General features: G+C 43.8%; 1 pseudogene; it reads left to right on the top strand.

Annotated features, from left to right (window-relative positions):
* LOC142456648 (olfactory receptor 2A5-like) overlaps positions 1-8,726 on the top strand; it is a 33,293-nt pseudogene extending 24,567 nt beyond the window's left edge.
* The last annotated feature ends 7,983 nt before the right edge of the window (positions 8,727-16,709 follow it).

Consider the following 16,709-nt stretch of genomic DNA (forward strand, 5'->3'; position numbering starts at 1 on the left):
GGACTTTTTGAGATACCAACAAAAATTGTCCAGCAACATCCTTGACTTTCTCTTTAAGCAATGTTTCCTGGCAGTGAATCTCCTAATGTAAGCACTTTTTGCCATCTACATAACTATCCTCAATCCCCAAGACAAAACCAAAACACACCCTGCCCATGGCACCCCTCTGAGACAGAGTAAAGTTCTCCTTTAGGACGTCCTTGGCTGTGAATCCTTGGGAGTGGCAACCATCTTCAAATGTCTCCTGAGCAGATTGGAGGTTTAATCCACCACCCTTGCCATTAGAAGCCCAATGCTTAACCCACGCTGCCACCAGGGTTCCTATAGAGGATGCAAATTTCCCAAATCATTGACTCTTCTCTTGTTTCCTCCCTGCTTATGAGTTATTCTATATTTCTATCTCCTTCATCTAACATGTACTATGAGCAGCAAGAGGAGACCAGACAGAACTTTGGACACGTTGCTTGGAGATATCCTCAAGGTCACTGGCAGCTCATCAGTTCTTCATTCCCTGTGACATAGGCGATGTCTGGCTGAGCTTCCTGCCCCCACAGAGCCAGAGTCCCATTCCTCCAACGCCAGCAATGCCTCTCCCATTCTTCTCGGAGTCTCTATCACCAGCATATTTAAGATGTCTTGTAAGACTTTGTTTTCTAGGGAAGTTTTGATTTACAGAAAGTACAGAGCGGTCACACAGTTCTTGCTGATGCTGCATATGAACTCTAGTTTTTAAAATAATCTGTCTTCCTTCTTGTTGAGAATACGTACAACAAAGCATGCATCTGTTGAACAGTTTCCTTTTTTTAACATTTTATTTGGGACTCATACAACTCTTATCACAATCCATACATATACATACATCAATTGGATAAAGCACATCTGTACATTCTTTGCCCTCATCATTTTCAAAGCATTTGCTCTCCACTGAAGCCCTTTGCATCAGGTCCTCTTTTTCCCCCTCCCTTGTTGAAGCCCATTAAGACTCAGCCTTGAAACGGCTGAGAAGTCTTATGACCTAAGTGTTTGCTGATTTCTTCTGTGACTTTATGCTTTGAACAGACTGTCAAGGACAAGAAAGCAAGCAAGGTCTAGGAAACACAGGTGGTTTAATTTTCTCAAGAATGTCTGGCTTGGCAGAAGATAGAGTTGCTGTGTGCATCAAATGTGCTTGCTTAACAATGAGATAATAAACCCCGGGTTGTTTCTGCGTGGATATGAGGAGTGCGTAGAATGAACTCGGGTGCTTCAGTCCATCAGACTGCTGCCCTCCCGATCCTTTCTGTCTCTCTTTTTCCCCTTAATCCTCACTCCCCCTGTCAGGACTGTTCGACTCGTCGGCTGGCTCCAACACTCCCTCCCCGTGTTTAGCAGTTTCTACATGTACACTCCAATAGCCCTGATTACATTCTTTGATTACATTCTTCACATGTTCTCACCCTTCTTTTGTGGGTTGTGAGCAATTCTTCCCTCGTTAATGTAAACTCATCACTCCCTACGTTTCCTCTGGTTGGAATTGCTGTTGTCAATTTGATCCCCCACAAATAGATCTCCAAAGAGCAGCCTTTCGTTATTAGTTAAATCAAACTACTGTGTGGCTTTAAAGAGGACCCCTTTGTGGTGTAGGGGTTAAGAGCTAGGCTGTGATTTGCAGGGTCAGCAGTTTGAAACCACCAGGCTCTCTTTGGGAGAAAGAACAGACTCGCTATTCCCGTAAAGAATTACAGTCTCGGAAACTCACAAGGGCAGTTCCCCCTGCCCTGCAGGGTCACTATCAGCCAGTGCTGACTTGATGTTAATGAGTTTGGTTTGGATTTTTGGTTCTTAAAAGCCTCTATGGGATATTTCTAAGTTGGTGTTTAAATAGTATATTCAGAACAATATTGGCTAGGGTACAACTAGCTTCTATGACTCCAGAATCCATGAAAATGTGAAATTCTGTTCTGAAATGTCCCACTTTTATTCTGTATTCTTTGTAGATACTTGAGCAAAGTGTCAGTTGTGACACCAGTCGCTCATAGACGAGCCGTGGTCCGTGCCCTATGCCTATAAACGCTCCTTCTCACTGTGTTGCGCCGGACCCAGAGACTAAGTTTTGTACGTGACTGGTCACTTTTGACGTTTTAATACCCCAGGGCCTACGCAAGAGAGACAGCACAAAAAGACAGAAGCTCTAAACAAGGTATTAGGCCAATTGACGGGGATGTCCCATGGAACCATAACCTAAACCTCCCAACCAAGGAACCAAGCCCCACAATTTCTTCCCTTACCTACACCTTGGACCAGTGTTATACATTTGTTCTAGCTATCATTGCAAATATTGGCACATTATCATTAACTAATGTCTATAGTTCACACTAGGGTACAATATTGCAGCTGCATAGTTTTGTGAATTGTGACAAATGCACGATATAATTTAATCACCATCACTGGTAATGCAGTATTAGTCCACCACCTCAAAGTGTCCTGGGTGCTATACATTCACCACGCCCCCCATAAGCCTGAATCCATAGAAACACAGATACCCTTTGTCTTTCTCGTTTTCCCTTAGGAACATCAGATAGTTGAAATAATATGACAGGTAGCCATGGACATCTGGTGGTGTCTGTCTCTTGGTCTGGGCCTTTGTGGCTACTCATTGGACAGATGACTGCAAGGTCAGCGGTTGAAACCACCTGCACTCTGAAGGAGGAAAAACAAGGCTTCCCACTCTGGCAAAGAGCCACAGTGCCAGAAACCCACAGGGGCAGTTCTACGCCATCCCATAGGGCCACTATGATTCAGCATCGACTCAATGACAGTGGGTTTGGTGGTTTTGTTTTGTCTGGGGAATAGGTACATGGCATCAACGACCATGACATTGTTTGGTCTTGTTTTCGGAAGGTATGTGGCATCTCTGGAACTCCCACAACCAAACCCACTATTGTGGAGTTGATTCTGAGGTGTAGCAACACTCTCAGACAGAGTGCCACAGCCCCTGTGGATTTCCGAGGTTAAATCTTTCTGGAACAGACCACTTCACCTGTGTTCTACAGAGAGACTGGTGGATTTAATTCAGTGACCATATAGCTAGCAGTTCAATGAAAATCCTGCTCCACTACCAGGGCGCCTTTACTGGGATCTCAGTGTTATTTACAAATCCCAAATCCCAATTGAATTACAGGAGCACTGGTGGCGTGGTCGATACAGTTGGCCTGCAAGGTAACATCTCCTTGTTTTTGTTTGTCTGTTTTGTTTATTGATGTGTGATGTGGGGGATCTTTCCACATGCCTTTTTAATGTCATCTGTATGCCTTCTTTGGTGAGGTGCCTGGGAAAATGCCTTTTATTCATTTAGTAACTGAAGTTTCAGTATTCTTATCAGTGAGTCTAAAAAGTTTTTATAGATCATGGTTATTAATTTGTGATTAGATCTGCGCTTTGCAACTTTTTTGTCTTTTCATTCTCAACAATCTCTTTGGTAAAGTGGAAGTTTGAAATTTTTTGGTGTGCGGAAAATTTGTATTAGCTCTTTTATTTTTTTTTAAACAATTTATTAGGGGCTCATACAACTCTTATCACAGTCCATACATATACATACATCAATTGTATAAAGCACATCCATACATTCCCTGCCCCAATCATTCTCAAAGCATTTGCTCTCCACTTAAGCCCTTTGCATCAGGTCCTCTTTTTTTTTCCTCTCCCTCATGTGCCCTTGGTAATTTATACATCGTTATTTTGTCATGTCTTGCCCTATCCGGAGTCTCCCTTCCCCCCCCTTCTCTGCCGTCCCTCTCCCAGGGAGGAGGTCACATGTGGATCCTTGTAATCAGTTCCCCCTTTCCAACCCACTCACCCTCCAATCTCCCAGCATCGCCCCTCACACCCTTGGTCCTGAAGGTATCATTCACCCTGGATTCCCTGTGCCTCCAGCCCTCCTATGTACCAGTGTACAACCTCTGCCCTATCCAGCCCTGCAAGGTAGAATTCGGATCATGGTAGTTGGGGGAAGGAAGCATCCAGGATCTGGGGGAAAGCTGTGTTCTTCACCGATACTACCTCGCACCCTAATTAACCCATCTCTTCTCCTAAACCCCTCTATGAGGGGATCTCCATTGGCCAACATTTGGGCCTTGGGTCTCCACTCTGTACTTCCCCCTTCATTCAATATGGTGTATGTGTGTGTGTGTGTATATATATATATATATATACATACGCACACACACATATATACACATACATACATACACACATATACACATATATACATATACACACATATATCTTTTTTTTTTTTTGCATGATGCCTTATACCTGGTCCCTTTGGCACCTCGTGATCGCACTGGCCGGTGTGCTTCTTCCATGTGGGCTTTTTTGCTTCTGAGCTAGATGGCCGCTTGTTCACCTTCAAGCCTTTAAGACCCCAGACACTATCTCTTTTGATAGCCGGGCACCATCAGCTTTCTTCACCACATTTGCTCATGCACCCATTTGTCTTCAGCGATCCTATCATGGAGCTGTGCAGTCAATGATATGATTTTTTTTTCTTTGATGCCTGGTAACTGATCCTTTCGGGACCACTCGATCACACAGGCTGGTGTGTTCTTCCATGTGGACTTTGTTGCTTCTGAGCTAGATGGCCACTTGTTTATCTTCAAGCCTTTAAGACCCCAGTCATTATCTCTTTTGATAGCCGGGCACCATCAGCTTTCTTCACCACATTTACTTGTTCACCCACTTTGGCTTCAGCAGTTGTGTCGGGAGAGTGAGCATCATAGAGTTCCAATTTAATAAAAGAAAGTATTCATGCATTGAGGGAGTGTTTGAGTAGAGGCCCAAGGTCCTTCCGCCACCTTAATACTTAACCTATAAATATAGACACATAGATCTATTTCCCCATCCTCCTATATATATTTGCATGTACATATCTTTGTCTAGACCTCCATAAATGCCCTTTGACTCCTAGCTCTTTCCTCCATCTCCCTTGACTTTCCTCCTGCCCTACTACCATGCTTCGTCGGCACCTGGGCTAGAGTATACCTCTTCTCTAAGCAACCTTACCCTTGATCATTTCCCACCAGGCCTGCCACTTCCCCCTCTCTACCATTTTGGGTCCCATGTTGTTCCCTTGTCCCTGTGTTTGTTAACACCACTTCCTTACCCCCCCTACCCCCGCACCCCAAGTCCCCCAGAACTGTCGGTCCCGTTGTTTTTCCTCCAGATAGTTCATCCAGCCTGTCCTATTCAGACAGACCTGTGGAGACACTAACATGCACGAAAACAAGACAGAGGAAAACAAAGCAACAGTATACAACCAGACAACAAAACAACCAAAACAAACCACTGATAAAGAACAAAACAAAACATTTCACAAGAGAAAAGCTTGTAGTAGTTCAGGGATCGTTTGCTGGCCCTTAGGAGCGTTTTCCAGTCCATTCTGTTGGGGCACCACGCCCTGGCCCCAAAGTCCACTTTTAGCATTCCCTGGGGACCTTACCACTCCATTCCCTTGCTGTTCCGCTGCACTCCCCCAGTGCTTTGCCTTGGTGTGGTGGGATCAGGTCAGGTGCAATTCCCACACTGTATCCGGTGCTGTCCCCTGTATTGCCCTTAGTCACTGATTGGCATCATTTCTTGTTGTTTTCATTCTCAACAATCTCTTTGGTAAAGTGGAAGTTTGAAAATTTTTTAAGGTCCAAGTTTTCCATTTCTTTCTGTCATGAAAGAGCTTCTGGTGTTGGATCTAAAAAGGAATCAAACACGCGCATATAGAATTTCACCTGTGTGATCACCTGGAAATACTGATAGTTTTGCATTGGACAACTACCTCAAAGCCAATTTTGAGTTGATTTTTATGACTATGCAAGAGAGTTGTCAAGATTATTATTATTTGAATATGAACGCCCAATTGTTTCAACATCATTTGTTGAAAATACTCTCCGTTCTCCATTGATTTGTCTATCTGCCATTGTTGCACACCAGATGATGACGCTTCTGAGGCTCTGTTTCTGGAACCTCTATCTTGTTCCACTGGTTAATTCACCTTTTTATTGGTAATGTCTTGTTTAATGAGACCATACTCTTTTCACCAGCAGCCATTTCAATTCCCCTGTTTCTACCAGCCAACCATCAAGGATTTAAAATCCCTCATAGATCTTCATGTCGATTGTATAGACATGAACTCCTGAAAGCATATTTATTTAAGGTTTTGGATACTATAAGTTGTGATTCCCCCCAACTCAATGTTCATAATTCCAGATACAAACTTAGGTAGACACAGCTTGAGGCCAATGCCTGACATCTCTGTTCCCTAGAATTTTCCCATCCCAGGAAAGCCAGGGACCATTGTTGCTGTCCTTCAGAGAGAGCTTTAGGATCCCTTTGCCCTTAGGGAGAAGGCAGATAGACTTGATGCCTCATGACCCTTGGGGAAAACATTTTCTCTGCAGAGACTTATGGAAACAAATTTGTTGCAACTCCATGCATCATGGAACCAGCAGACAATGCTCTGGTGTTGTTAACTGGGTCTTGCCTGATTTTCAAAAGTAGAACACCAGATTTTTATCTCTCATCTGACCTAATCTGGAAGTTCTGAAATCTATCCAGCATGATGACATTTGAAATACCAGTAATATGGCATCTGGCATCATAGCAAAAAGCCACCAGACTGTGACCCACTGACAGGCAGGTGGTAGCTGTGCATGAGCAGGTGCTGATGCTGGTGCTTCATATGGAGAGAAGAATTCCACCATTGAACACCCAGTGATATAGATGGATAGAGAATAGTAATGGTCCCCTATAAAAAAACTGCCAAACAAAGACAGGCAGTGGAATCATGAAGTCCAAACACCCCATTTCTAATCGTTGAGATGAACAAAACACTCAGGCAAGATCATCTGTGGATTGTGTCCTCCTTACTGAGCATTCATCCAGAAACAGAAAGCTATCAGAGCAGTTTAAATACATTTCCCAAGAAATAATACTAGAAAAAAGAAGAAAAAAAGGTTTATCCTGAAGCTACATAGAAGGTGCCATTTTAAACAAATGGCCCAAATTAAAATCATAATATTGAGGCAAACGGAGCTTACCTCCCCGTTCATGATGCTGTCGTTAGGCACGTCAAGGTGCTCGGGTCATATGGACCCAGAGTAGAGCAGAATGAACTATTTCCTGACCCAAGGCCGTCCCTCAATTGCTGTTATTCCAGGCCATTTTCACAGCCACTCTGTGAGTGCATCCTGAGGGCCTTCCTCTTGTCTCGTCCACTCTGTACTTGACCAAGCAGGGTGTCCTTCTCCAGAGACTGGCTTCTGACAACCTCTGCAAAGTGTGTGGGATGAAGGCTCACCATCCTCACTTCCCGCCTCAAAAACTCACTGCTGTTGAGTCCATGCTGACTCAGAGAGACCTGATAGATGGGATAGAACTGCCTCTTGTGGATTCCTGAGACGGAAACTCTTTGAGCAGTTAAAAGCCCCTTATTCTTTCTCCCAAGGAGCAGCTAGTGGTTTCTAACGGCCGACCTTTCAGATCACAGCCCAACCACTGTCCACCATCTTCCATATGGGTTCAGCATTTCCAATAGATGGGGCTCAAATGTATCCATTATTCTCTTCCTTTCAGAAATCCCATTTGGATCAAAATAGGGAAAACAATTTTAAACTGGACATTGAGAGACATTCCACAATATAACTTACCCATACTCTTCAATTTTTTTTTCTATTGTAAAAGAAAAGGTTACATGTTTTGAATGAACACTGATTAAAAAAAATACAAGTTTGGACTGCATGTTGGACCCAAAGGACAGAATCCTACAGGTTAGGAAACACACCCATGGTGATGCCAGGCATCATGATTTGGGCAATTGTCATGTGATCAGGTGAGTGATGATTCTCATTCTTGTTCCGGTAAATAAATAAATAAATAAATAGATAAATGCGCACGTCTTCAGTCTGCTGACAAATGGGATGATCCTGGGGCTCATTTGGCTGGACCCCAGACTGCACACCCCATGTACTTCTTCCTCTCACACTTGGCCATCATTGGCATGTCCTTTGCTTGTAGCAATGTCCCCAAGACTCTAGAGAACCTTTGGTCCATGTGTTTTCCAGATGTTTCTGTATTTGACATGTGCTGCTACAGAGTGCCTGATGTTGGCGGCCATGTCCTATGACAGGTACGTGGCTATCTGCCACCCGCTCCAGTACACCGTCATCATGAACTGGAGAGTGTGTGCTTTCCTGGCCATTGCCTCCTGGACAGGTGGGTTCTTGCTGACCTTACTGAAGGTGGTTCTTCTGCTCAGGCTTCCCTTCTGTGGTCCCCAAGAAGTGAACCACATCTTCTGTGAAATCCTCTCTGTCCTCAAGCTGGCCTGTGCTGACACCTGGATCAATGAACTAGGCATGCTTGCCTCCGGTACATTTGTCATAGTCGGACCCCTCTCCTTGATGCTGGTCTCCTACACACGCATCCTCTGGGCCATCCTGAAGATGCAGTCTGGGGAGGGCCGCAGAAAGGCCTTCTCCACCTGCTCCTCCCACCTCTGCGTGGTTGGGCTCTACTTTGGAATAGACATGGTCTTTTACCTGGTCCCAGGTGGCACTCAACGGGAAGAGCAGCAGAAAATTCTTTCCTTGTTTTACGGTCTTTTCAATCCATTACTGAACCCCTTCATCTACAGTCTGAGGAATGCGCAGGTCAAGAGTGCCTTCTACAGAGTACTGCAGAAGAAGAGGTCCTTGTGAGCGTTGATAGAATGAGGTTCCAGGTAAGTTTATTCCCTTAGAGTGTATGGCCTTATTGTCACATCAAAATTTTTTTTAAAAAGAAAGAATGGAGGTGGAAATATTTGTATTAAAGATTGTCCAAGCCAAGCTGGAAGTTAAATCCTCAGCCTGTTCCTTACTTTATCAGCCTGTAGATCTTTGAGAGCCCAACAGCTTTTGTTGATTGAGCTCTTTCTCAGTACCTTGCAGTCAAAGCAGCATGGCTGCCACTCAAACGAGCTTCTCAAACAAAGGTGTGTCCCTTGTGTAGGCCACACAGAATCCCAAGGGCGAACACGCGGTTTCAGCACAGATCATTCCTGCATCTTTTCCATATCACGTCTACTTTTCATTTCTGAATAACTGTTTCTGGGTCCATGCACAGGTTGTGCAAGGACAGCACTAAATGTTCTGGGACTCCCACCCTTCACAGTGTTATTCATAATTTATTCTGATCTACACTTTCCAATGTCTTTGGATAATCAATAAAATGCAAGTGAACGTCTCTTTGGTACCAATTTCTTTCTGTCAAAATCCATCTGACATCATCAGCATGATGCATTTTATATTAATGATATTGTCTGATAATGTCCACATTATTTTGGGTAGCTTTTCTGTCAAATAGGTATATGTATTCCAGGTTGCTGGCTTAGTGGCTGTCTTCAAATGTCTTGACATGGATGAATGAACACTTCCAGCATTGCATCCGATTGTTGAAAAGGTCTCAATTGGTATTCAGTCAGTTCCTCAAGTCATAATTCTTACCAGTGCCTTCAGTGCAAATTTGAATTCTTTCTTTAACATCACTGGTTTTGCTCATCTGCTACCTTCTGAAATGGTTGAGAATTGAGCATTTGCATAATTTTTAAGAAGACAATTGATTAGGCCATGAACTACTATGGAACAAATATGTCTTGGAAGAAGTACAGTCAGAATGCGCCTTAGAAATGAGAATGGATTTTGGAGGCAACATATCCCATCCTCGTCGCCACCCTGTCTAACACATTTGGGTACCAGGAGTTCTTCTTGAGAAATAAAGTCATAAATATGGGCTTCTTAAATTGGCTCTCCAGCCTTTTAGTCTGAACACTAGTGAGGCTACTTTAACATCCCAAAGCATGAATAAATCTACTACTCTTCCTATTCCATGATGTGAAATAGCAAAAATAATACCTAAAGTAGCACCACCGATAGACGAGGTGCTGGTTAAAGGAAAGGCTCTGGGTGATCATATGTTTGATATTTTCCAGGAGTTTTGTAAGGATGACGAGTATAGGGAAGCTGGTTGGCTGGTCCTTACAATAGAAAGTGTGAATAAGGAGAGGGATGATCTCAGAGGCTCAAAAGCACGCCTCAGGTGTAGACTAATGGATTTGAAAACTTCTATCTGTGCCACAAAGGAGAGCCTTCTCTCCTCTAGTAAAAGAGCTGACATTGCTGAGAACCAGGTCCAGCGTCTCATTATACGAGTGGCTGAATTACAACGGCAGCTGAATTGCAGATCTAGAGCAGTGTCTGAAACCAAAGTAAGGGCATTGATTTGGAAAAGTTGGGACCCTGAAACATGGGATGGGAACATCTGGGCTGATGATCCAGAAGAGGAGGATATTGAGCCCTTAGAAACAATTGACCCACCCCAGTCAATAGATCCACCCCTCCCACCTGAAAGTATTAATTCACAATCCAGACCTGAGCAGATTAGCCAAACTATTCAAGTTGATATGCCAGGTGGGGCTGCATCAGTAGCATTGCCTGAGGAAGATGCCTGACAAGATATTGCTGAGAGCGCCCAGGAAACACCCTCACCACACACTATTTCCGCTAGACCTATCACTAAAATTAAGTCTCAGAGAGCTCCTAAAGGTGAGATTGAGATGATTACCCAAAAAGAAGCGTGCTATATTCATAAAAATCTGCTCAAGTTTTCAAATACGTACAAGCAGAAGCCTGGGGAATATCCCTGGGAATGGTTACTAAGGGTGTGGGATACTGGTGCATGAAATGTAATATTAGACCAGTCTGAGATTTTGGATATGGGACCCCTAAGCGCAGACTCTTCTTTCAGTGTCTCTGCGAGAGAGGCTAAGAGAGGATCTAATTCTCTATTTGGTTTGTTCAATGAAGCATGGACTGCCAGATTGGACCTACTTGACCTAGACTGAACCAATTTGAAATACCTGACCTACCTTGGTACACTGTAGAGGAAGGCATCCAAAAGTTTAGAGAAATTGGTATGTTGGAATGGATCTACCAGGATAGCCTGAATCTCTCTACAGAGGACTACCTGGCAGCCCTCAAGACTTGAAGGACTACAAGTGTCTCACAACTCTCTCACGGGAGTGAGTTGCACTGAGCCATTTGTACTGCTTTATAATTTAACTGTTCATTTCTTGTATTATCTATATATCTATCTGTTTATAATTTAACAGTTCATTTCTAATGTTATATATATATATTTATAAATATATATAAAAATTATCAGCAATCTGGTTTTATCTCTCTAGAGAACCCTGTCTAACACACCATGCTCCAGTATTTTAAATGTGTTATCAGGAGAGACTAGACCCTAAAGAAGGCCATCATGCTGGTTCAGTAGAAGGGGAGTGAAGAAGAGGAAGACCCTCGTTAAGATGGATTGACACAGTGGAGACAACAATGGGCTCATACCAGATGCAGCGGTGAGGAGGTGCCAATCAGGGAAAGGTTTTGTTCTGTCCCTGTGAGCCAGGAGCCACTAGACAGTGCCTGACCACAACCGCAGTGTGCAGTCCATTGAAATCTATGGGCACCAGAATGAAGCAGACCCTACGAAGCTCACTTAGGAGACAGAGGCGGCTTTCTACTCCAGTAAAATTCACAGTCTCGGAAACGCACTGGAAACTCACTATAGGGGTGCTAGGGGCGAGAATTGACTCGATTAGCAGTAAGTGAGTCAGGAAATACAATTCAGAGTTTAGTTGGCATTCTGGAGCTTCTAAAGGATATCTGTGAAGTAGCCAGTTTGTAGACTCTGAAATAAATAAAAACTCAAAAAACCAAGATCCCTGCCCTCAAGTCAATTCTGACTCATAGCAACCGCAGAGAGCAGCACAGTGTGGCACTGGGGGCTTCTGAGACTGTAACTCTTCACCAGAGTAAAAAGCCCCATCTGGCTCCGGTGGAGCATCTGGTGGTTTAGAACTGCTGACCCTGAAGTTAGCAGCCCAACTCTAACCCACAAGAGGCCTCCACTAAAAAGCTGTGCTGCCATGTCTAATGCTTTGCCTGCCACCTAGTGGCTTTCCCTGGCTCCCCTACAGCCCTCCCCACCCCCACTCATGCTGCCTATTCTCCTCCTGGCTCACCTGATACCGCTTCAGCTGGCTTCCCCTTCGCTCTAAAAAGGGAAGATAGTATCCATTAGCCTGTATCTGAGATGCCTTCCAAAATTAAACCGTCTGAGGAAGCAAATCCCTTCACATTATTATTGAAATGCCTTTTAAATTTAAGCTACTGGAGGAAGCAAATAAACCTGCTCAGGTAATTTGTTCCCCCGGGTCCAAATTAAAGGTTCACACCCATGTTGGAGAATTCCCTAAACCGTGCACAACCCCACAACATTTTCCTGAAACGTTTCGAATTTTAATCACATGTAGGAAGAAGGACGTTCTGGTGTACACCAACTTAAACAAAGCTTATTAGGACAGGGGAGGAAGGCTGTTTCACAGATGGGAAAATCCAGGGTAAAAAAGCTCTCCTTAATCATGACAGCCTGTGGAGCTGCATTTCATTATGAGTTTCAAGAGAAAGCAGAGATCTCTTTAAAATGCCTTTTTGAAAGGGCCTCTCTGCAAAAATCCATTGGCCTAAAGTCCAGACCTGTGAAAAACAAAGACGGGGGTTGGTGGGGGGCTGATCATCATAGGCCCTCACTTGGGTGGAATGTTTTCAGACTGTTGTCAACTAAACTGAGGACCAACAGCGGGACAGAATGCTGCTCTCCAGAAGGATTTCCACCTGAGTTAGCTGAAGTGGTTCTAAATCAGCACCTTGATTGGTGGTGGTTTCTGTTTCAGAATTTTACTGAATACACCATTCTCGTTCACTAAAAGTCAAAAACAAAAATGGGAAGCTCAAGAACTGAAAGCACAATCAAAACGAATGAATGCCAGCGGCTGCCAGAGTCGAAGCACACACAGCGAACAAAAAGGGGCATTTAATCAACCAGCGTCGGAATCGCCTCAGAATAATCACATGGGAGCAGCTCCACTGGAGACAGACGGGCTTTCTATTCCCCAGCAACATGTACAGTCTCAGAAACCCACAGGGAGCACTAAGAGTCAGCATTGACTTAGCGGCAGTGAGGAAGAAAGTAGGTTCTTGTTGTAAGAAACTATGCCATTGGATAGAGGAATGACTTCAATCTACTAATAAGTAAGGCATGTCCCCAGATGGGCCACCAGAACCAAGATTTGTCTGAAGTGGATCCCAAAACTATACTTTCCTGTTGTAACACTAGCTTTTCCAGCTGAATCTGTCCTAACTATTAATGGCGCTGGTTGTTGGTAGGTGCCATTGAGTCTGTTCAGACCCACAGCAACACTATGCCCCAAAGAACTACACACTGCCCGCTCCTGAGACATCCTCACAGTCGGTGTTGCTGGAGCCCAGTGTTGCAACCACTGTGTCAATCCATCTCCTTAAGGATCTTCCTCTTGTTCACTGCCCCTCTACATTTCCGATCCTTGTGCAGGAACTGCTGTGTCTCTGGGTCATATCTCCAAAGTAGAAGAGGCAAGGTCTCGCCATTCTCACTTCTAATGAGAATTGTGGTTGTACTTCTTCCAAGAAAGATTTATGTGCTCTTCTGGCCACTAGCACCATAATTCAAATGCACTAACTCTTCTTCAGTCTTCCTTGCTTATTGTCTGCTTTCACATGCATATGAAACGGTAGAAAATATCATGTCCTAGTTGATTTAACCCAGAGACTGAGGGCTTATGATCAATAGGCAGCTGTTCCAAGTCCAGGATTCCATTTCCATTGAGTAACTTCAGGACTAACCATTTTAGAGTTCCTAAGGGCAAGCAAGGATACTCACTAGTACACTGGTTTGTTAGTCTGGGATGACTAGAGAAACAAATTCAGTGACACTCATATATGTATACGAAAGAACTTTATATCAAGAGATAATTACATGTCAAGCAAACATCCAGCCCAGTTCAGAAAAGGTCCGTAAGTCTGATACTAGTCCAAAAATCCCTCCTCAGACTCACATGCAAGGATACAGAATGGAGGGAGATCACAGGCAGGTGGGCGCAGAGGTGTGTGGATCCAAAGGCGGTGTCTCTGGCTGCTTTCCAAGTGACTCAACAGCAGGAAGGTGAAGCAGAAAGACAGGGTGAGGTTCCCAGGACCCTCCTTATGAAGAAGCCACATCCACAAGGAGACTCATCAGGCTGTGACCTGATTGACAGGCTACACTCCATCCTTGAACTTCAAGTTGACATGAAATTACGTAGCCACCACAGACCACCCCATGTCAACTTGACACTTTTACACAACTCCAGAGCCATACATAATTCTTAAAATGAAGACAATAGCAAAATCATATTTGTGCCTTGCAGGATAAAACTAAAATGCATACAACTCAAAATGTGCCAGCCTCATTTAAACATAGTACTGTTTAAATGAACAAAACAAAAATATTCTAGACTTAACAATTGCAGCAATGTGAGCATCAACACCATAATCCAATCAAAATATTTCCTCACGATGAAAGTTTATAAACCAGTCACTTCATGCCTTTATCCCCCCAATTTGGGGTATCCAATTTCTATACTGCCCACTTGAATTAACTCAGTGCTCTGAGGAGACAAGGATGTTCTTAGATGTGAAGAATCTTCATTCCAGTTGGAACCTTGTGCATCTACACCCACAAACAAAGTCAAATCAAGTCAGGCCTTCCATAAAGTCAGTAGCAATATGCAACAAGCCACAGGATCAAAAATGTTGTCTTCATCTGGCCGGGTTCTGGTCAACTCAATGTGGCTGCTGTACTTAACCTCATCAGGATGCCCACTGGCCACCACACCTTCCAACCGTGGGTCCCTTCACAAAATCTTAACAACCTTCGCCTCCTAGGTGAGGTTATGCATGCCATAGGCTCCTGTTCCACACAACATTCAGACTAGAACTCTTCTCCTCTAGTCCCTGTGAACCAGGTCCGCAAGGTATCAGTGGCCAGACTCAATCCATCTCTCTATTGTTGCTTTTTTCCCACTTCCACTGAACAAGTGGATCAGGGTGGTCACCTAGCAAACCACAGGCTGCCTGCAGGCTCCCTTTAACAGTAGTCCTAGAGGGGAGAGTTTCTTCATGGCTTCAAATTTTTTCAGCTTCAGGATCAAACCACTAGATTGAAATTCAAAAATTTAAATGACTCGTTTTTCTTTCTTCAGTCTGTTAACAGCTCTCTAGCTAAATCTCTTCCAATTCAAATGTCCTGAGCACTCAAAGCACTGGGTGGAGCTTATCTTTTCAGTCTTCTTTGCAGGTATGTCCTATGCTCATTTAAGATTCTAATTAAATGACTGAAGGCAACCTCTCTATCCATACTTTCAAAAAATCATTTCTATTACACATTATATTAATAAAAATTGGCAGAAGAAATCAGCATAATCCTAGTACATTCAGATCCTAAACTAAATTCGTAAAACAGTCAAGTTCTATGCATTCATAGCTAAACTATCCCATTCTTGGGCCTCTGGCTGCATCAAGCCAGGGAGGGACCTTCTGTCAGGAATTTTGACTAAACACCATGGGCTCAGAGTTCAAGGGGCCGTTTTGCCCCCTAAGCTGAAAACTCACATTTATTACATTCATTTTCTCCATTTCAAACAGGAATAACTAAAGACAACAACCAAAGAAAAGAATCAAAACTTTAACTTCTGTGTTCTTTCCAGAAAACAAAAGGACAGTAAACTGCATGGCCATATTTGACCTCCAACTAGCCAAAGAAAAAAAACTACCAGGAGGCAGAGGCCAGACAAGCATCCACTTTCTAGTTTCATGATTTGTTTCTCTAGAACCCCACTCCCAGGTTACCATTATGTGTTAGGCTGGATTGACTAGAGAAACAAATTCAGTGACACTCATATATAGGCAAGAAAGAGATTTATATCAAGAGGTAATTCTATATCAAGCAAACTTCTCAGCCTACTCCAGAAGAAGTCCCTAAGGACTTACTAGTCTTATTCTGGTCCATAAATCCCTCTACAGACTCACACAGCAACGTGCAATGATGCAGAGTTCAGGGAGATCACAGGCTGGTGGGTACAAAGTTCTGGAAATCCAATGGTGGTGTCTCTGGCTGCTCTCCAAGGAACCTGACAGCAGGAAGGTGAAGCAGAGAGAGAGGAAAGGTGCCCAGCACCCTCCTTATTAAGAGGTCATGCCTATAAGGAGACACCATCAGACTGACCTGGTCGACAGGCTAGGCTCCACCCCTACACTAAAAATTGACATGGAATTATGTATACCGCAACTGGTTAGAGCTCTTGGATGTGAACTGAACGTTTAGCATTTTGAACCAACAAACCATTTTGTGGGAGAAAGATGTCGCTGTATTTCTCTAAATATATACATCCTTGAAAGCTTTATGAGGGTAGTTCTCTTATGCCCTAGATTGCTTTGAGTTGGAATCAACTCCAAGCAGTGGGTTTATTTGGCTTAGTTAAGATAAGTTGGAGTCCCTGGGTGTTATACACAGTTAAGTGCTTAACTACTGGCCAAAAGGTTAGTGGTTGTCCTCACCATCCACCCTCACCTTTCTCACGCAGAGCTGGCCAGTGGGTGAAAGTCTTGTGGATCCAGTGGTGGTGGAAGAATCTTAGTACTGGCAAGAGTCCCCATGTGGCTCCTAGGGCTGCAGGGCTCTGGCTTCATCGGCATAGCTTACGTGCCTTGTCAGCAGCAACGTCA

Source organism: Tenrec ecaudatus, chromosome 9, assembly GCF_050624435.1.
Source record: "Tenrec ecaudatus isolate mTenEca1 chromosome 9, mTenEca1.hap1, whole genome shotgun sequence".
Taxonomy (NCBI): Eukaryota; Metazoa; Chordata; class Mammalia; order Afrosoricida; family Tenrecidae; genus Tenrec; species Tenrec ecaudatus.